This window comes from Marmota flaviventris, chromosome 6 (genome assembly GCF_047511675.1).
Source record: "Marmota flaviventris isolate mMarFla1 chromosome 6, mMarFla1.hap1, whole genome shotgun sequence".
Classification (NCBI taxonomy): domain Eukaryota; kingdom Metazoa; phylum Chordata; class Mammalia; order Rodentia; family Sciuridae; genus Marmota; species Marmota flaviventris.
The window spans coordinates 53309113-53332380 of NC_092503.1; the positions used below are offsets into that span (position 1 = coordinate 53309113).

The 23268-nt window shown below is 37.5% G+C and overlaps 1 protein-coding gene across 1 annotated transcript in view; it reads left to right on the forward strand.

The window, feature by feature from the left end:
* The window catches only part of Mettl24 (methyltransferase like 24), a 106398-nt gene that overhangs the window by 77236 nt on the left and 5894 nt on the right, over window positions 1–23268 (forward strand). The gene's annotated exons all lie outside the window — the stretch shown is intronic.

The following is a 23268-nucleotide window of genomic DNA, read 5'->3' on the forward strand; positions in this document are numbered from 1 at the left end:
TTTGTTGCTCACTTGTCTTTTTTGTTCCCCTCCTGTGCTATCTACTGTGTTTAACATGAACTTCTGTTTTGAAGTGCAAGGTCTGAATCCAATCTTTCTACCTGCACATTTCCCACTATTTTCCTGCAGGTATCCTATGCTCTAACCTAACTGGATGGTTTTACTTATAACTTGCCCAAACACTTTCATCCCATTAGCTTTAATCACATTTGTTATTAGCTCTAATATTTTCTCTGTACTTAAACAAGTGAAAAAAATTACTCATCTTTCAAGTCCTTTCCCAAATGCTCTCTCTTCCACAGAGTCTTTCTCAAAATCATTTAGTTAAATTTTTATTTCATAGATGACATACGTTCACTGTAGAAAATTTAGATAGTAGGGAGCACAGAAAGTAAAATGGTAAAAATTAAAGTCACCAATAACTCTACCACTGGATAGGTGCTATTTCCATCAGCCTTTTCACTGCTGTGACTAAAGGACTGGACAAGAACAATTGTAGAGGAGGAAAAGTTTATTTGGGGGCTCATGGTTTCAGAGGTCTCAGTCCACAGACAGCAGGCTCCATTCCTTAGGGCTCAAGGTGAGGCTGAACATCATGGCAAAAGAGTGTGGCAGAGGGAAGCAGCTCACATGATGATCAAGAAGCAGAGAAAGACTCAACAAATATATACCCCAAAGACACTCCCCCAATGACCCACCTCCTTCAGCCACACTCTACCTTCCTTCAGTTACCACTCAGTTAATCTCATCAGAGAATCAATCCACTGAGTGGATTAAGGCTCTCATAACCTGGTCATTTCTCCTCCAAACCTTCTTGCATTGTCTAATACATGACCTTTTGGGAGACACCCCACATTCAAACCGTAATAGGCGCTATTAGTATACATAGTCTCTCCTTACCAACTTTCCCCCCCATTATATATATATACACATACAAGAAGCAGAGAAATATGTATATACATACATATATACATATGTGTAACACATACATACATATACATATCTGTATCATGCTCTATTTAACCATTCCCCAAATGTATATATAGAGTGTTTCAAGTTTTTGACTAGTATAAACTTTTCATATGCATTGTTAAGGGATTTTCATATGCATTGTTAAATTACCCTCAAGAGAGTTTGCACCATTTTACCTTACTGGGATTCTTCAATAGATGTGATTGATTACTTCGTTGAATTCCCATAAAACTTTGTTTGCATATATTTCATGGAAGTTAGCTAGTTTCTTTCCTCCTTGTAGAGAGCTCTATGATATACTGTGTTAACAATCTATTTGATGTACTATGTATCTAGGCCACACACTCTGAAATTGCAAAGATAGTAACTTTGTCATATTCATCTTTTTTCTCCACTACAGCACACAGCATAGTGCCTGATGCATGTGAAATATATGGTAAATAAATATTAGATGCTTTGAAATGAATGCTTCACACTATTAATGAGAATCTTTTAAAAATAATGGCAGTAAAACTTGTCCAGTTGGCTGAGCATCCTGAGATCATAGTCCTCTTTCTAAACCACTATCTTATTTGTGGAATATCATGAAATACTAATGTTGGTAATTTAACAATTTGAGCTAGTATAATTTCACTAAGAGAAAACATGACTATTTATGTATGTGACTTAAAGTCATGTAACCATGCCACAGAACTAGGCAGTATTGACTACTTCAGGTTTTCTTATTAATAATTGGTTGTCACTTATCATTTATTTTTCTTCTATTGGCTCTTGGAGGCAGGCAATTAACTGTCAGCATGAGGCTTAAGAAACACTGATGAGTTTTGTCATGTGGGAAATTACCTTGATGCAATAGCCTCACATATACTACTAGGTAAGCTATCCCAGATGTTATGGATCACAAGTTAAGATGCTTGAATCACATGGTTTATTGAATCAATTAAAAAAACACGGTGGGAAGTAAGGGGAGGAAGCTGGGGTAAGTACAGAGTGTAAGGAGGACACTGCCTGAATCCTGATCAGCTGGTCAGCCTTCCTCTCCCTCCCTCTCTCCCTCAGCTTTCTTTTCTCCCTTCTCTCTTCTTCTCTTAAGCCTCCCCTGCTGCTGGTGTGGCTAGTAGGACCAGAGTTAAGGTGTAGATCAAGGATGCCCAACTGGAGGGATGCAGGGATGAGTGCTCTGGTCATAGCTGTGAACTCACCAATTTGACTATGAACAGCTATGGATTTTATCTGTGGGGCTAGAATGGATGTCACCCATGGTGGCCAATTGGTGACCTCATGACTATTGAGTGACACACATATCTCATGTGTATTTGATGTTTAGTAACTACTTCGGTGTTTTAATCAGCATTCCTATCACTTTCTATGCTTAGCACACATATGTACAAATAAAGCTCTTCAACAAGATCTTATTAAGTTTTAAACTGAATTTTAAGTTTTAAATGCAATGTGCATTTGTTGTCTTTGAGAATATTTCTTTGCAACATATGTTAAGAATAGAAGGGCTGGAGTTGATCAGCTGGTCAGCCTCCCTCTTAATTTTAATTTTAGGTAAAATTAAAAAGTAGCAAACATATGTACTACTTTTTAATTTTACCTAATGTCTCATAAGTTACTGACTTTTCTATTTTTTAAATTTTTTTTTAGTTGTATACAGACTTAATACCTTTATTTGTTTTTATGTGGTGCTAGGATCAAACCCAGTGCCTCACACTTGCAAGGCAAATGCTCTACCACTAAGCTACAACTCCAGCCCTTCTATTCTTAACATATGTTGCAAAGGAATATTCTCAAAGACAACAAATGCACATTGCATTTAAAATTTAAAATTCAGTTTAAAACTTAAAAGATCTTGTTCAAGAACTTTATTTGTACCAGCAATCCACTTCTGTGTTCAAAAACCTTGATAGAGCCTTTATAGGAACCTAAATAGGCTCTTATGAATAAAATAGAGTGAGGAAAGTAAGATATTTGACAATCCTGTAGCATCATTATGAGCTTCACTCTTATGGCATAGAAATTAACTGTGGGAGACAGAACTGGATATGCACTGATTTGAAGATGTTCCCTGTTTTCATTTTTTAATACAAGATTTCATACATGAAACTGTCATGTAATAATTCAGCTCCCTTAAAATGGACTTGCAGAAAAAAAATGTTTTAACATCTTTTTAATTTCACAGTGCCCAAGACAGTGTTCAGTATAACAAATAGGAATTCTCTTCTTCTTGTTCAATTCTTGTTAATTAAGATTTACAGATGTCCTACTAGAGGGCACGAATTTGAATCAGAGAGTCTCTGGTCTCAGGCATATTCTGGCCAGGCTCTTAAAATTTCACAGAAAACTAAAATAGGTGATTGCCAAATCATCTGACTCCCTCTTTAGCTTCTTGTCTCAGTTTTTTTCCCCAACTAAATTTTAGCACAAACTGTTTTAAAGAGGAATGTGCAGAGATAAAGTTCAGGATCTTCTGGCTTGTAAAAAATGATAAGGTATAGAGAAGCCAAAAGCATTAGCAAGGAACATAAGCAGAAGGAATATTCCACCTGCTGGAGGGTTGGCTCTCAGACTGCCCTTTATTCAGTTAACACGAAGGAACCAGAAACGAAGGACTCAGCATGCCTGTGAAATAATTACCTTGGCCTGAAAGAATTACCGGAAGTAAAAAGGATAGAAATTCAGCAAGTAGTGTTGTTTTTAAACATCACACACACACACACACACACACACACACACACACACACACAGTTGATGGCACTTCCAAAATGCCTGCCCATGACAGATACCCATATTTTCTCTCTGGATTGGGTTTATAGCAGACAAAATCTGAAGAAAATTTATCATATGAAGACAGCCAAACATCACTCTTTCAGCTTCCTACACATTCTGTTATCAACAATATCCTTTCTTGAATGTTTATAGGAAAGGCAGAATAATTTTCTATACTTTAGTTCAGACTAGAATATTCCTACTTATGTTTTTTTGAAGTGCTAAGAGAAATTATTTTAGTCAAGATGAATTCACTTATTTATAAATTTCACACATCCAAGAATCAAAATGAAGAGTAAGATATTATGGGTAAGAAAATCCTATCCAAGTAGAAGAATGTGAATTTATTGGGACAGCAAAAAATATTAACTGAGGTTTAGCTTTCCATAAGATTTTCCTGACAAAGATTCTTCTACTATAACTTAAACTGCACTCTTTGAAGAGTTTTCCCATTTAGAGTGAATTTAACAACCATAGATATAATATAGGATAGCAATTTCTAAGAAATTATTGGACAGCAAAGGATAAATGGATCCTGTCTCCTAGGCAACCACAAGGAGGGTATAACATTCCTCAAGCTCCTAAAATGAAGTTTAAGGTTGCTCCTATTTTTGGTTTCAGCTTCCTCTGAAAATGGTTTTTTTATTTCTTTAAATTATTCTTTTATATAATGGAGTCTGAGCCCTTTCTAACTCTTCTCTCGGTAATGTTAGTCTTGTATGTGTCAGCTTCTCCATCCTTTGATCTCAGCATGTGTGGCCATTAGAGGGAATGGCTTCCCTGAAAATAAGATCAAATTGAGGAAAGAAACTATATCATGAGAAGTGAGTGCAGAGCAGAGACATTTCCAGCCATTTGGAGGGTTTCATAAATTCATGAAGAAAAATACTTGAAGTTTTCTGACCCACTCAATCTTTTTGCAAATTCTGCCCCTGTTTGTTAAGCTAATATGGTACAGGGCATTCAGCTTTAGATGAGAAACGTTTTAAAGAAAAATTGATGGAGTGGGTGCGCTTCTGATTCTTTCAGTAAGCTTTTTGTGCAAGTGCCATCTATTTGGGAATGGAATTTTCTAGGTGGTTCCCCCAATATTCTGATTCTTTCTCATTTGCTATACTGTTCTCAACCCTCTTTTCCTACCTGTTTTTCTTGCCTAAATTCTATTTGTCTTTTAGTGACACTTTCTGTGGGTCTGGCAATTTAGTATATATATTGTGGACAGTGTATATACTTGGTGTATAACCACTCACAATGGGACAGTGATTGTGACTTTCAGAGCACTGATCCCTTAATGAGCGTACACTGGGAAGTCCTGAAGACAGGCCAGGCATTGACAACCTTTCACAAACGGGGGTTCTGGTTATTGACACAATGTTTTCAACACCTTGGGGCTGGTGGCATCTTGTGACCCAGAAAACCAAAGAAATGTCCATAAGGTCTCCCAATGAGAATATCTCTTAAGTTTTTTCTACTGGTAGATTCATTAGTAATATTTGAAAAATATACTCCTCTCTAGGAGGTTGAGCTAGCCCAAATAACAACTACTTAAATCATGTAATCTTATTGATGTCTCATGTAGGTGTCTTATGATACTTGGCTATGGGGATGGACATTGGCCAAGGTGGAAAGGGAGAAATTTTTATATATGGCTTGGTGCACATGCTATAATAAGAAATTTTGGCCAAGAGGACATCTTAAGGTGAATGCTGTGGGGGTGAAGTCACAAGAGGTGGGAAAGGAATGTAGAGGAAGGGGAAAGGAGAAACACTTGGATGTAGTTTGCCTTCTTTGCATTTTGGCTGATGCTGTGGAAATACCAGCTGCAGAAATCAGGCATGCTTTCACTGAACTGGCCAGCCAGAGGTTGGGAATGCTTGCATGCACTAATGACTATCAAGTATTTCTTACTCCCTGCTACGCATGAAGAAGAGACTGGATTTGGGTTATTGTTTGTTTTTGCAGGATAAGATTTAAAATGATTTAGTGTTATACACACTTCTTGAAGGTCTCCTGCCAGTTAGGAACTCAATCAAAGACAGGCAGTCAATGCCAAAGGGTCCTGGCCCTCAGACACACCAGGGTCTATAGGGGGAGATAAACACTTGCACAAGAATTATATAATAGTGTGCTCAGTGCCCCTACAGAGCAGCAGAACAGGAGCAGTTTGTTTTTCTTGGAGAGTTCAAGTATAGACCACAGGGGAAGTGATATTTCAGGTGGCTTTTGGTAGTTGAAGAGGCATTTATTCAAGGTAGAAGGAGGGAGGGAAAATAGTAGATGCAGGGTATAGAGGTGAGAAAGAGAATGGGGGATTCTGAGCGAGGTAAAAAAAAAAGTTCAGCATGGTTGGTACAAATGGTGAATTGAGGAAGGAGAAAGGACACGAGGCAAGGAAGGAAGGCTGGGCTGGTGAGCTCTAGAACGGGCTCTGGATTTCATTAGGTAGCCTCTGGGAGCCAGCAGAGTTTTTAAAGCAAGACACTTAAATAATGAGAATTTAAATTAAACCGATAATTCTATAAGTATTGCAGGAGGGGGGACAATTCAAGGTTGAGATCTCTTGAGAGAGTGGACTTAGTTCATTAAAAATATTGGGTGAACAAACATTAAAAAGATTGATCACAGTCAGCGTTGATCAATCAGGCTTGACATTTTAGCGATAGCTATTAGATCTATCAATAGGTATCGAAATTTAAAATGTGGCCAGGCATGAGATTTCTCTCTTAATTATATTTTTATAAACAACTTTGATAGGAACAAATATATTTCTGAAAAAGAGGAAAATCAAATCCTAATGCCATAAAATTAAAGCTACGGCACAAAATACTTAAAAGCTCTATTTAATAATTCATTTAAAATATTCATTGCTAAAACACTTAAAAATCTCTATAGGGCTTGCTATTAAGAAATTTGATTTTTTTTTTTTTTTTTTTGGTCTACGGAGAAAACAGACATATATCACATTCATCAGAAACAATGAAAGCTGTTTTTGTACTATCAGCAATTCATCATCTTCCTCCAGGGATCCTGTTCATATAAGTTGTAGATAACTCCGAAAAATATTTAGCTATGAACTGTGCACTTACTTATAACTGCTTTTGAATGTGGGTTTGGGAATCAATCCATAGATGACTGAGAATTGGTTTTTCTTTGAAATGAAGACTGTGTAAGTTTTTCACATGCACTAAAAACATGCTTTTGTTGAACCTTCCCTGAGAATTGTTTTCAAGTTCAAATACATATTGGGGTAAACATTTCCAGCACATAGATCAAAAAGCTCACAATTGATGTAGCTAGTTCATCACACTCAGTTTTTTTTCTGGAAACAACAAATTGAAAATGTATCTCTTAAGCGAGAATATGAGGAAGCTGTCTACAGCATGAATTTATTGGTTAAATGTCCTGTTAGTGCAGTTAAATAATCATATTTGGAAACCACACTTTACAAGAAACAACATGGAGCTGTTTTCTATCCCCTTGTGTAAGGCACAGTGATAAGAATACATTTGTCTCCTTTAAGACATTTATGGAAAACACTGGAATGAGGACCTTTGGTAGCTAGCATAATGTCTTATTAGAGATTTGGCAGTCCAGGAACTTCAAATGTTATTAGGGTATCCAGGAAAGAAGCCCCTAGGCTGGGATGTGACAGTTCCCATTCCATTTAACATGAGCTTTCCTTGGTGCCTGAAACATATCTGTCTGAAATCACCCACTGCCTGAAATACAGAGCATACCTTTTATTTAGGGAAGTTCATGGCAACAGGTCAACAAAGGACTGGCTGCTGAGCTCCATAGATGGTGTCTGCACACTGGGGAAGCTGCATTCTACCCTCATTGCCAATGATAAAATGCCATTTGGAAAACTCCTCCAGCTCCAGTAACATTGCCTTGCCTCATGACTGATGCCTCCAGGCATCAGCAATTCTTCTAACAAAGGAAGATGAACAAAAGGATAGAGAATCCTGGGGACTTTCAATTAAAAAATTATAGAACCACCACGACCACTGAAATTAGACCAGATGACAAAGTCCTTGGCTGACAACCCATAAAGCAACGATGATTACTTCCCCTTCCTCTGTTCTGGGCCAACATACATACTTTTTTTAAAAAAAAATCCATTATATATATTGATCTTTTTGATTCAGTTCGAAGAGGATATTTCTGGATCATTTTCAAAAGGATGAACTTTTGCCAAAACTTCCACATGTCAGCTCAAATCAAACAAAGTGGTCAAAGTATCTCTCTACTTTAACTGTTAGGCAGCCATCCTACTGGTTTTCTTATTGCAGGACTGAAAAGTAAGAAAGGTTTTAGAAAGTAAGAGAGGACATAGCATAATCTGAAGTCCTGAAGAACACTTCTTTTCCTCTCTTCCTCCTTCACATCTTCTTTCGTCTCCCCCTTGGCAGACGAATGGGGCTCTTAACATCAAACTGCTCAATGTGTCTCTTCCTTCCCTTTGAATTTGCAGTCTTTCCTGCTTGTGCAATTCAAAGATCGCCAGGTGTGAAGCAGTGGATGTTATGAAACATGAGAAAGTTAAAAACTTTTTTGCTAAATTCAGATTAGGATGAAAATACAATGATAATCATATTTTCCAGGAAGGTCAGCTCTCATGTTGTCATGGGATCCTATGTAGTTAAAATGTATAGGTGCATCTTCACTACTAGGGGATCAGAAAGTCCCAGGGCAGCGTACTAAATTGCACTTATGAGAAACTCAGGCTCTTTGTGGATGTTTCTAGAAGTTACACAAGTTAACGATGTTGAAATGATCTTTGCCTGAAATATAACAGAATTGTTTGTGAGCATTAAACAGATGACCTTTTAAAGAAAACAACAGCAAAACTCACTAGAAAGAGATTTCAGAGTTATATACTATTTGATCTCAATTATTTTGGGACAGGGATTTGTAACATTTTTTTCTTCTTCCCAGAGCCTTTTGTACTTTCCTAATTTTTAATAATTACCATGTCTTGTTTTTATCAGCAGAAACAAATGTTTACCTTCCCAAATTGGTATCTCTTTCTGGGGTGGGTTGGGATGTCATGTAATAGTCTCTTTGTATGTGAGTGATTATTTTTCTTTTTAACAATGTAACACATGATATACAGTTGGCTGAGGACCTGGTACCTTTCAATTGGACTTGAACCTGAATTTAGGAATCGAAGGGAATAACAATTTGTGTGTGTGTGTGTGTGTGTGTGTGTGTGTGTGTGTGTGTGAGAGTAGGGGGTGAATTAGTGGAGGAAAACTTCTGTAGCAGGAACAGGGACTTTGCAGCAGTTATTCCAGCATCTATAGATGAAAATGGTGACTTTCTTATTATGTAATCACATAAATTTATATGGAACTTTATAATACAAGTGACAAAGAAAATGTCCCAGCCCCATATCATGCCATGGAGAGACTATGAAATTAATATAAATGACAATGCCATAAATCTAGAAAACGTACATGGAACAGGAGGTCAAGTTCTAAAGATTAAAAAACAAAACAAAACAAACAAAAAAACCTGACAGTGTGTGCTCAATGTCTGAAGTCAGGCCTGATTGTTGCCTTCTGCCCTCAAGTGGACCACACACACATTAGAAGCTGAACAAGGACTTATTAAATTTATAACTACTTCATGTTTGCTTTTCTCCTGTATGTGGTTTTTGCAAAAGGAACCAGAAAGGCAGAAACCATTAACAAGGTTGTTCATGATTTTGTCCTTTAGTATTATGAGAATGTGAGAATACCTTTTTACAGTCAGACCCTACTAAGAATCCTGACTCTGCCTCTGAGTAACTTTTGACTTTAACCTCTCCGAATCTCAGGTTTCTCTGGAAACTGCTTGGAATTGGTCTTGGTTTTCTCTCTCACAAGCTGTGTAACAAAAGTGCCTATTTCATTTGCTTGTTTGAGGATTCATTGAGGCATTCTTTGTAAAGTGTTAAACACGCAGCTTGGCTGCGCACTCACAAGTGCTTTACTAAAGTTAGCTGTTAGTTTTGTCATTACCAGTAGATACAAGATATGTTCTGAGGGATGGTACTTCAAAACTTTTAAACAAGACCCACTGAGAGCCAACGAGTGGTTATTTCTGAAAATCATTGTCTAAACATTTTTACTAAGATGAATTTTTTATATCTAACTCATATCTGAGTCTCTAGCACATTTGTTTGTATGGAACCTATGTGTATCTTGCAGGTATTGATCTTTTTGTGTATAAATTACCCTCCCATTCCAATTGCTACATAAATTTAACAGGAAGTTAAAAACTCCTACTGGCTGAATTTTTTTCTTTTCTTTCTTTCTTTTTTTTTTTTTAACAGTTGTAGATGGTCAGCATGCCTTAATTTTATTTATATTTTATATGGTGCTAAGTATCAAACCCAGTGCCTCACACATGCTAGGCAAGTTCTGTGCCACGGAGCCACAGCCCAGCCCTGAATTTTTTTCTTGCAGGATTTTTTCCCTTAGTTCACTTTCACTTAATCCTTTCTTTTCTCTTGGGCCGAGTCTTGTGTGTATGTATATATATGTATGTATATATACATTATATGCAAAAGTGACTTTACTATACTATGAAGTTGATAAAACTCAGGTTTTAGGGCCTCACACGTGCATGGGCCACAGGCCCCTTCCAAGACCTGCACTTAATTCTATAGTAAGTATAATTATAATTTTGTATTTCTTCTTTCAAAACTAAGACCCCTTCAAATTAAATAAGTTTCAAACTCCACAAAATCTAAATATGCTCAAATTACAAGTTAAATTGGTTTTGCTGATGAAAGACTTTACCCTTTCAACTTAAAATTGTCTCAAATGAAGGTCTGGGATGTAGCTTAGAGTTTTCAGACTAACGGAACAGACCAAGCATGATTTTGCAACCCGGTTTGTGATGTATAGTGAATACACATGGGTTCCATAGAAACAAATGTGCTAGAGACTCAGATATGAGTTAGATATAAAAAATTAATCTTAGAATGTGTGCTTAGCTTGTCTGAGGCCCTGGGTTTGAACCCCAGTACCAAAAAAGAAAGAAAGGAAGGAAGGAAGGAAGGAAGGAAGGAACATTTGTGATGGTTTGCAAAATTATCTAAAGTGATTATTCTTTTAGGAGCATTTTGAAACTAAGAATATGATTATTTTATTGTTTCACTTGAAGTCCTAATAAAATCTTGGTCACTTCAAAGGTGAAAAAATATATGTGCTTTCATCAAAAATATACAGACATGTAGAATCCGTTGGCTGGTCACAATAAATCAGTATCTGGTGTCTTAATTGTATCCTAGAATTTCATATATAGAGAATAGAAAGGAAAAGAACTAATTTCATCAACATTATGCCTCAAACTTAGAGTTTTAAGACTAATGGAACTGACCAAGCATGATTTTGCAACCTGGTTTGTGATGCATAGTAAATTTCTAGATAGGAGAGGAAGGAGAGTGTAGTGCGGAGGTCATGGGAACTCTGGAAAATGAATTGTCAAAGGTCATATGTTTTCTCTCATATGTGGAAGCTAGAGAGGAAAAAGGAAAAGAAGTGTGGGGTGGAGGATGGGATCTCATGAACATCCAAGGGAAATCAGTAGAGGAAAGGGACCAAAAAAAAAAGAAAGAAAGAAAGAAAGAAACAAATTTCTATGGTTCTGGAGCAAAGCTGGAGGAGGCAAGAAGGAAATATGTAGGAAATCTAGAGGAAGAGTGGGTATCCCAGGATTAGAAAGTTACTAATTCAGAAGTACTGAAAAGAACAGTGAACCTCTAGTTTGGACCTGTAACTCTCAATAGACACTGATTGGTGGTCTATTGCTCTGCCACTCAACACTTCCTCACAGAAGTTTTAAACTCCGAGTAACTTTTCCAATAGGAGGCACCATTCTTAATAAGTAGCTGAGAATACTAGAATGTGTTAAATGTACACAAGATTAGGTTGAGTTGCATGTGAAAAAAAAATTAAAAGTAGCTTAAACCATCTCCCTCTTGCATAAAAGAAGTCTGGAAGCCATTTGTACCTATCTTACATGGAGATTCCATATCAGGGACCTAAGCTCCATCTAGTTCTCCCCTTTTTCACCCTTAAGGTATCGTCCTGTCATCCTTTTCCTAATGGTCCAATATTGTTTTTGGAGTTCCAGTTATGACAACCTTACTCCAAGTAAAGAGGTGGGAGAAGCATTAAATACAGCCTTTTCTTTCAAGAAAACGTCCTGGGAATCCCCCATGACACTTTTACTTATATCTTATCTGATTTTAGTCACAGAGCCACACAGCCTAGAAAGACTAGAAAATAGTGTTTTATCTGAACAGCATTATGGTCAGCTATGGTTTTGTTATTGAGGAAGAAGGAAGAAAATGAATGCGTGGGCAAGCAGCAGCTCTGCTATGCTATGTTTGCCTTTAAACTAAACAATGGTATATATTGCTATTTTTCCCATTTTATAAAATGAATTTCTCAGTGCAATTTTATGGCATTTGAATTTTTATTAATGTACAAACTGGTATTGATCAGAAATAAATTTGGAAAACAACAGATTGTGCTTTTCTCTGTGTTTCTGGTGCAAAGAGATTATTGGCAGAGAGGGATATTGGAGAAGACAGGAAATGTGCTTCTTTCTAAAGTAGTATATTTATCCTTAAAGTAACCACCTGGCCAGTCCTTAAGTTCCAAAGAGAATGGGGCTTAGAATTATAGATTTACTGTAAAGCTGCATACGTATGCGGGAGGCGGGGGAGGAAAGAGAGGGAGAGGGAATAAAACTCAGAGCAAAGGAGTGATGTTTGAGATGTGGAATCCCTATCAATAAGTACTTTGTGATCTTGAACTTATCATTTTGCGTTATCTGCAAAATGAGGAAATTGGACCAGATGTTCACAAAGTCCTTCCATAACCCAGAATTCAAGAGGTCCATTTAATCATCCACTTTTCTGCCCATCACCAGTCTATCCATCTACCCTCTGTCTGTTTCTCCATGCATCCTTTTATACATACACCCATATATCAAATATTTTTGAGCACCTGCAAATTACATGGCAATGTGCTAGCATATAGGGATTCAGAAATAAATGACCAGCTCTCATGAAGCTTGTAGTCCAGTCTAAGGCTCAGGTAATGGACCTCTTTTGCCTCTTTTCAGATGAAAATGCAGTTAAGTGAACTGTTCCAGTTTCACCTGCCAATATGCTATATACAGATGGCTTTTGGCTATCATGTTTGATTATGTCTGTATTTTTCCTGTGCCAAATTTTAATTTCACATCTGAACTATCTCCTAAAATGTAGCTGCTGTGATACAAACAAGGCATATTTTGATATTAGTTTAAATCAGGTACTCTTTAATTTTTTTTTATTATAGACCTCATAGAAAATTAGTAAAAACACAGCTAAGACTGATAGAGCCCATACATGTTGTGCATTACCCACATTTCTTTTTTAGTTTCAAAATGACCCTACAATATGGGTTCTGTTGTTTTCCTCTGAGTCACTGAGAGGCTAAACAACGTGTTTAAGGCCCTTTGGTGGGGAAGTTCTGCCCCAGAGACAAGGCCCTCAGCCACCACACTTTTCTTATAAAAGTGCTCACGTACAAAAACACATTTTTGTACACAGTTCCAGGGACTACAAGCCTCACTGAAACTTTGGCCACATGCTTAGGAAACTCTGATGTGATGTCATCTTAATTAAGAAAGTAGTTGGTTAGAAAACCACTATAGACCTCCCAAGGCCAAGAGAGTATTTCTGAAGAGCATTTTATTTGGTGGCTCACTTGAGTATTTATTTGTCTGTAGATCTATTAATTTAGCCCTAACTTGGATCATTTGGTCAAGCTGGATATCTGGCCAAGAAAAGTCTTTTTAAATTATTTCCCCCTCATTTCCTTTTATGTTCTGTATGTTCATTTCTATAAATGTATATGTTTTATGTCCCATCTCTGCCCAGAAGGTGGGATAGAAAAATATAAACGCTGTTGCCTGGCACTGTCCTTGGTTCTGCCTCTGCTTTTCTGCCTGATTCTTCCTTTGGCCAGGTCCCTGGCGGCAACAGCAACCCTGCCCAAATCTTGTGCTGCTTGGCTCCTTGCTGGTGCATGTCAACAATAGCCCTGCTGACTGATGACATTTTGACTTGTCACCAGCTCTCCCATTAGTTGTCCCTGACTTAGATTTCTAGGACTACTCTCTGTGTCATATCACACAGATCAGAGTTTCTTGCTCAGCAGTCTCAGGTTGACTTTTTTTTTTTAATTGTTGTTGGACCTTTATTTTATTTATTTATATGTGGTGCTAAGAATCACACCCAGTGCCTCACACATGCTTGGACAAGAGCTCTACCACTGAGCTACAACCCAGCTCTCAGGTTGAATTCTTTGGTCAAGCTAGATAATATCTGGGGAAAAAAAAATAAAGTAGGTCTTTGGTTGTAAATGTTTCCCTTATTTCCTTTTAAATTCATTTCCGGAGCATTGCTCCCTGCAGAGGTCATTTCTGTGAGCTGATTACTTCATAAAAAAATTTTTATTTCATTATTAGTTTAAAATTGGTCTCACATTATCTTAGAGTGACCCTGCGTGCTTCTCATAATGTGCAGAGCAGACCTCATTCTGTTCCCTACTGATAGCAGAAACTTTGTGATATTACATATTTGCCAGTTGACAGTGTTAATTAAACATGATTCAGTGTGTTCAGAGTTTAAAACTCTCAAAGAGACTTTTGATCCTTTTGTTCATTTAAAATAGATTAATTTGTTCTATTTTTTTCTGCAACAAGATCCCTTTTCTAATGCATGTAGCTCCCAGTTTTGCAGGTGCAGATATATCTTCCCTTAACTAGACTTGATATATAAAAACTTAGATTTGCACTACTTTATCATTAGATAACTGCTTTTCTTAATTAAACTAAAAAGTGGGAAGAAGTATTGATACAATTACTTTTAATTTATGGTTGAATATGGACCCAAACTGTAAAGAAAATAGAGAATGAATATAGCTTGATTTGTTGGGATGGCAGGTAACTGATGATAATTTAATATTTTAAAATATACATGAATACTAGATGATGAGTAAAATAAACAATAATTTTAAAAATATGAGCTCAATTGCAAAACTCAATTTTCACACTTTCTTTCATGAAAGGTAAAGTACATAAGTAAATGCCTTCTAGTGTATAACTCTGGCCCCAAATACGGACAGCTGATATGGTAGAACTTATTCAACAGGGTTTGCAGGTCAGGTAAAGCCTGGATGGAAATGCCCTTTTTCTTGGCCAGATAATCAAGAAGATGGACAGTCGTATGGATATTTCATTGGTGTTACTTATGTAGGTTTAGCTCTTAATTAGGGATTTTGATTAACATAATGATTAGTTATCCTTATAATTATGGTAATAGCCAATTTTAAGCTATAATATGCATTTTCCAGGTGGAAAAAAGAATCTATATCCTTTTAAAGATTTCATGTTGAATAATGGGTTAAAATATTTTTATTAAAATGATTTAAGTAACAAATTACATAAAGGCAATTTTACATATATTTAGTTAAAATTGATTTGTTTTTCTGCACTTTTTAAAAAAGAGCATTCTGTGTGTGTGTGTGTGTGTGTGTGTGTGTGTGTGACCTACTGAATCATTGAGACATAAAGGCAGAGGTAGGTTTAAGATGTTTCGGAATGTCACATGGCTTGAGGGTTAAAAAAATGAACTGGGTGTTAACCTGGCTGCTGACAAGTGGAAGAGCCTTATGTGATTCAGGGCTTTCATACTTAATACAACCTAGTCTGTCCTCAATGTCTCAAGTGCAGGGACAGGAAGGGGCTACAGGTTAGTAAAATTATTTAAAGTTGTAAACGGTATCTGTCCTCTGAACAACCTATTCTACTTCTGGGGATTTATTTATGTTAAGAAAATAGTAGAACTTGTTCAAAGACTGAGATGCAATTTGTTAATCATATCAGTTGGTAACAGCATCTATTATAGATGGATGCTTTCAAACTTAAGAAACAAAATAGGAAAGCTCTTTTCCCAAATGAACTTTTTGAGGAATTCAAAATATATAGAAGAAATAGAGGAGGAACTGCTCTTAGTGAATTGGAGTGAAGATCTGAACCTTACCCATCACCTATACCTTTGCTAAGGCCCCTCTATGAAATTCTTGTGAAGTTCTGTGGGACTCTGTTTGAAAAGATATTTTAGGTGAAAACTTATTGACATGAACATATATTCACTGTCTATTATATTAAAAAGTATATTTGAGTCTAGGATGTAGCTCAGAAAACAGTTAATTCCAATTTTATAAAAATATGTGTTTCAGTTATGCTTGTGCATATTGCAATCTGTATTGTGTGGGGGGGGGCATGTGTGATGTGTGTTTATGGCAAAGAAAAATTCTTTGGAGTTCAGGAGTGAATACTTTGAACTCAGAATTATAAGTTTTAAAATTCTTTTTATTTTTGCTTATTTATAAGTTTAATTTTAAATTTATTACAATTTATTTTATAAGAAAATATGTTTGGTTAAATATGTTAATTTCTAGAAATCACAGCCTTGGAATATGTAGTATTTGATACGATATAAATAACTTCTACCTTTTATTTATTTATTTATTTATTAATATTTATTTTTTAGTTGTAGTTGAACACAATACCTTAATTTTATTTATTTTTATGTGGTGCCGAGGATTGAACCCAGGGCCTCATACATGCTAGGCAAGTGCTCTACCGCTGAGCCACAACCCAAGCCCCAACTTCTACCTTTTAAAAAAAATATTTGCATAAATTGAAATTGGCTTCTTTTGTAATTATTTATTACTACATAATGAATCATCCCCAAAATTTAACTTTTAAAATAACAAGCAAGGTGTGAGGTTGCACACTTGTAATCCCAGCTACTTGGGTATCTGAGGCTGGAGGATCACAAAGGCCAACCTGGGTTATATGGCTAGACCCCATTAAAAAAAACAAAACAACTATTGATTATTTTATTATCTGTCATAGTTTATATGGACCAGAGTTTTGGGAATGGCTCTGCTGGGTGATTTTGGCTCAGAGTCTCTCATGTAGCCAGGGGTTGCTCTCTTCATATGGACTCAGGCCTCTTCAGGTGGTCTCTCTTCAAAGGCCAGTTGGGACTTGCTCAGAGCATGGCAAACTCTTGGGCAGCCAAACACCTGGACCCATCAAGATTCAAGAGGACCAACTACATAATTAGTGGGGCTCAATGTAAAATGAAAATGAGGGTTTCCTTGTTCAAAGCTAATTAAGGATTTCAAGACAGTGACAACAGAGCATTGAAGCAAGCATGAAGCTTGCTCATATAGCTCAGTTGGTAGAGTGTTTGCTTCACATGCAAAAGGCCCTGGATTCAATCCTCAGTACCACAAAAAAAAAAAAAAAAAAAAAAAAAAAAGCAAGCATAAAGCCCTTCTGCATGCAGGGCCCTGTGTGACTGATCCCTGGTTTCAGGGCCATAAAGTTGGTCCTGGGGAGGGAAACTTAACCTCATCTCTTAATCAGGTGTAGGAAAGCATGTGAGACAGGAGATAATTATGTGACCATCTTTATAAAATAATATTTCCTACAGTCTCTGTGACTCACCCCCAACTAATTTGTTGGCTTCTTACACTTTTACTACCTAAAACCATGGTTGGCCATAAACCACAGAGAATAAATTTCAGGCTGCCATAACAGTATTGGGGATGTATTTTACAATTCTTTGTGAACATAGTGATTGCCTCAAAATATAGTATAGCAACAGTACCTGTTTTGTGTCTGTTAGGAACTGAATTGTGTCCCTCCACAAATCATAGGTTGAAACCACAACACTCAGTTTGACTCTATCTGGAGGTAGGGCATTTAAGGAGGTAATAAGCTTAAGTGAGATCGTAACCCCTAATCCAAAAGGGCTTTATAAGAAAAGGAAGACATGCCAGGAGTTTGCACATAGAGGAAAGGCCATGGTGACAAGACAGTCATCTGCAAGTCATGGGGAGAAAACAAACCTGCTGACACCTTGATCTTAGACTCCCAGCCTCCATAACTGTAGGAAATTTCTGCTAAGTCATCAAAGTCTGCAGTGTTTTGTTATAGCACTCCAGTAGCCAATATAATATCTAAGACTTACCGTACTTCAGTTGCCTTTGTTAATATTTTCTTAATTACTGATCCTAATCCATTAGGGTCTCTGTCAACTTCCAAGGAAGTCCAAATCTAATAGTCCCTGCTTTAATGATATTCTGATGAATAAGGGCTTTATTATCTATTTTTCCTAAATATTGCATGTTCCTAGGAGAGGGTTATGGCTCCTGTGATACTGTAGATCATTTTTGGATTTGTATGAAGCAATATTAGTTTGAATCACTGGGACTAATTGTCTGCAAATGTGGCCATGAACAACTCTCACCCAATTATGCCACTCCTCTCCTCAATGGACTCTATTTTGCCTTCCTTTTTTTCTGGGATGGTTTTGTGGTTTGCTTCGACCAAGAGAATGCTGTGGAAGTGATGCCGCATGACTTCCATACTAGGCCTTACTTAGAAAGATGTTGTGGCATCATCAAGAATTCAAATAATAATAAACACTGGTGAGGAAGTGGGGAAAAGAAGCACTTAATTATACACTCTTGGTAGGATTGTGAATTAGTACAACCACTATGGAAATCTGCATGGAGGCCCCTTGAAGGGTGAGAAATGGAACCACCGTATGATGTAACTATACCACTCCTCAGTATTTATCCTAAAGAATCAAGTTATCACTGTATAGTAAATACATACATACCCGTGTTTATAGCAGTACAATTCACAATTGCCGTATTATGGAACCAGCCTAGGTGTCTGTCAGTGGATGAGCAGGTAAAGGAAATGTGGTATATATACACAGTGGAGTTTTACTAAGCTATAGGAAGAACACAATTGTGTCATTCATAGAAAAATGTGTCGAACCGGAGGACATCATGTTAAATGAAATAAGCCAGACTCATAAAGTCAAGAGTTTTATTTTTATCTTATGTGTGGAAGGTAGAAAAAAGCGAAAAAAAAAAAAAAGTAGGGGGAGTTGATGGTGGGTGGTAATCGCATGAAAATAGAAGGGATTTTAGTAAAGGATGGGGGGTCAGGGAAGGAAGGAGGAGAAGGAAAGGCAAGATACTAGGCAATGAAATTGACCAAATTATTTTATGTGCATGTATGAATATATCACAGTGGATCCCACTATTATGTACAGAATGTACCATTAAAGATTTTTTTAAAAAAGAAAGGTGGGGCTGGGGATGTGGCTCAAGCGGTAATGCGCTCACCTGGCATGCGTGGGGTGCTGGGTTCGATCCTCAGCACCACATAAAAATGAAATAAAGATGTTGTGTCCACTGAAAACTGAAAAATAAATATTAAGAAAATTCTCTCTCTCTCTCTCTTAAAAAAAAAAAAAAAAATGGCCAGTCATGGTGGTGCACATCTGTAATCCCAGCAGCTCCAGAGGCTGAGGCAGGAGGATTGTGAGTTCAAAGCTAGCTTCAGCAACACAATGAGGCCCTAAACAACTCAGCGAGGCCCTGTCTCTAAGTAAAATATAAAAAAAGGGCTGGGGATGTGGCTCAGTGGTTAAGCGCCCCTGGGTTCAATCCTCAGTTCAAAACAGGTGGTGCAGCTCTGTTTAGCACTCTTGGAAGCCAGCCAACATGTAACAAAATTTGCCTGTCCTGTGGGACAGCCCTATTCAAGAGGGAAAGTCTTGGGTGAGGAGCTGAAGATGGGAAAATGTTGAGTGCTTGAGTGCTTGTCCAGAGGGACAAGAGGGATGCATGTAGGGAATGGGAAAGTGCCAAAGACAGGCTGTAGCTGCTGCATAGCGCTGTGTGGCTGGGGAGGAAGCAAGGAATGAAGTACAGGGCTTTCACAACAGGAGTGTCAATTGGCCTTGGAGGCTTGTTGACTTGCTCTGAGTTAGGTACTTAGCAAAGTTGGAGTTTTCAGTATTGGCTGATGTAGGGACTGGCGGGGTGATTCCATGATTGACTCAGAGAGTTGTCAGTCCTTGGATCTCTTTAGTAGGGCAGCTTTTCCAGCATTGGCTCTGGGAATTGGCTCCTGAACACGTATTGCTTTGGAAAGGCCCACTGAGATAGCTGCCTTGAACATTGTTATGGTTGAATTATGTCTCCCCAAAATGAATACGTTGAAGTCGGAGCCCCCAATACCTCAGAATATGACCTTGTTTAAATAAGGTTGTTATAGATGTGCTTAGTTAAGAAGTCATAGTGGAGTAGGGTGGGCTCACTCCAAGATGGCTGATGTCTTTATATGAAGGGGACATTTGGACATAGAAATGGACACAGAAAATACTATCTATATAAAGATGAAAGCAGAGCTCAGGTGACACAGAAGCCCAGGAATGCTAAGGATTAGCAGCAAACCTCCCAAAGCTAGGAGAGAGGCATAATCAGTTTCTTTCCCAGGACTCTCAAAATGAAGCAACCCTATTGACATTTGACCTTGGGCTTCTGGTCTTTACAACTAGGAGACAGAATGTTTCTGTTGTTTAAACCATCAAGTCTGTGGTACTCTCTCAAACACCCATCCCCCTTCCTCCCTTTTCATCTCATCTGCAAATCTGGGTGCATGATCACAGGGAAAAACTTGTGCCCAAAGGAAATCTGCCAATCACATCTTAATCCAGTTAAAATTAAAATTCTCATTTCTTCAAAAAGTTTTGTGAAAGGCAATCTATTGGCTATTTCAGGTACAAGGAAAAGGAGATAATACTTGATAGGAGAACCCCTTTAATATCTTGGAAATAAAGCCTCTCTAACATCAAATAAGTTGTTTGAGCCCCTTCTACCCAAAATATGTCTTCACTTATTCCAGAATTTATAAGGATTTTTAACACTTGGTTGTTTTTCTCTAGAAACCTGATTTCATCTAATCTAACTGTATTAGGATTGGCACTTGATTATTCCAATACAATCATTTGCATGATTTTTTAGTGCCCTAATTGTTGGAAGCTGATACTAGAATCTTAAAAGTGGCATATCTTATTCAGAAATGTTTAGTGCTTTATAATAACAATAATATTGGATGCATTATGCAGTAATAATGGAAATTACATTTGCAAAATAGTAATGGTAATGGAACATTCTGAAATGCAAGAAATAGAAAAAGCACAGCAGGAGAGAGGAATGTTTTATTCAATGCATTTTGGGTGGCTGTGATCTCAGGTTGGAGGACAGGGGAGAGCTTATGTGAGCCTCAGGGTTGTACCACCCCTAGGCTGAGTGTTGTAGATCAATCTGGACAATTCTGACTGAAGTGGGAATTTTTGGTCACTGGGATCAAACAGGGTGGGGATTGTCATTATTGAAAGCACAAAAAGTGATTTGCATTTTGTAAATAAAATTGGATTCTAAAGAAAGTTTATGTTTGCTATAGTTTAGTCTATTAATTTGATTTTCTTCTAGTTGTTCATAACTTCTGATTGCTAGTTTTATTTTTTAAATGTTTGGAAAAAATCTAGAAAGTATATTCCCCTATACCTTACTAGAATCGTTTTTAGGTCAATTTTAAGTTGATTAACTTTACCCTGTCCTTTAACACTCTGATTTATTGATGACATTCATCAGATGCAAACTCACAGAAAACAATGTCGAAAATAAATCTGTAAGGAACCAAAGAAATTCTTGGCTCTGTGGATTGATATAACAAATGCTGAATTTTGAATTTTGGATGTATTCTGTACCAATTAGAACACTTTGTGAGATTTTGATTAAATATTTCTTTAGGCAATTTAATTACTCTTAATCCAGGAATATTCTGCTGAAAACTGCCAAGATTAAACAAAGCCATGGAAGTGCCAGGGCAGCAGAGAGGAAAAAAAAAAAGGATGAATTAATTCCTTTGTGTCTAAATTTCAAGAATTAATTAGCCTGGTGTATGTTCCCACGGTACCTGCCCTTGCTCAGTTACTTTCACAAAGAGGTTTTTCTTTTTTTACCTTTTCTCTTTGATTTTGAAACCATTTGCCCCCAAGCTGTTTTAAGGTCCTAAGAATCCCCAGTAAGTTCTCTGGGGATTTTTGGGATCTTACCATTGTTCTTTTCTTGGTGGACCAGGAGGTACTGTCCAAAGCAAGAAGGTAAAACCTTTGCCTGCAGGTCCCAGGTCACTAGGCAAAACCCATTTTCTTGGAGCAATTGTATGTTAGTTCTGCGTACCTTCTCCTGTACCCAACTCTGAAGTCACACAAGGAATGTTTCCATGGCATTGGGAGCCTCACATTTCAATCTCGCATGAGAAACTTATCCAACAGACACGTACTGAGAGAGAGAGGAGAGGCTGGGCAGGATCTGTCTTGGAGTTTAGCCATCCTGAACCAGCAAAGATATTTTCACTTCCATGGGACAGGATACTGACTAGTGACTTCAGTCGGCAGCTTCCTGAAGGGCTATTTGCTGTTCTGCTGTCACCTCTTGGGACTACAGCCGTAGTTCCTTTGCATGATTCCCTCCATTTCAACTGTCCCAACTTGTTTCTGAATGCTGCCAGCTTTCCTTTGTGTGGTAAAATGATCCCCTTGAAAAGTGCTTTGCAAATGTCAAGCAGTGATAACTGATAACAAAATGCTACTTGCTGACCATATATTCATTCTCCATAAATAGCATCTCACTTTCCAAACCCAAAACCTCTTTGGGACTTTGAGTTACCATTTTTTCCATTTGTGGTTTGGGGGCAGAGGGGGGGCAACATGGTGGTTAAATTGCACCACTGCCTCTCCAGCTGTGTGACTAGGATGGGTTACTCACTGAGTCTGATTTCCCAGATGTTAATTAGGGATCCTGATAGGATTACCTTTGCAGCACAGTTAAGATGTGATTAAATGGATATCACAAAGGGAAGCAGTTAGATTGGTGTCAGGCATATATACATAATTTCATTGCTTTTTATTTATTTTTTTGAATATTTTGGTGCTGGGGAGTGAACCCAGGATCTTGTGTATACTAGGCAAGTGCTCTATCACTGAGCCACACCCCCAATCCTGCTTTTATAAGGTGTTGAGAGGTCCATTATTCTAATGGATTGTTTGCAAAGCCAGCAGAAAGGAGCTAATTTTTATAACTTGATTAATGGCAAAATATTTCTCTCCCATCCTAACTTCTTGCTGTACTCCATTTTACCTGGGATATAAACTGGTATTCAGTAAATAGGCAGATGATTTTTTTTAAAAGGATGCTGTATTGGCATTTAGAAATAAAGAATTCATGGGATAATAATTTTTCTGTATGTCCAATATTCAGAATTTGGAAATCCTTTCCTTGATTTCCAGGCCTGATGAAGTTGGAGGGGGACAATGCTTGAGATGGTCTCTGCAGGCAGTGGCCCTCAGTCAGTCCCTCCCATGGCCATCATTCTGTCAGGACTTGGCTGTGTTTCTTGGACAGGCTGTGGGGAGAAGCTCCATGATACACATGATCCAGTTTCTTTCTGGGTAGCCATTTGCATTGGACAGAAAGCAAGAGGGTCCATTATGAGTTCCACCTGGCATCTTGGTAGCATCAT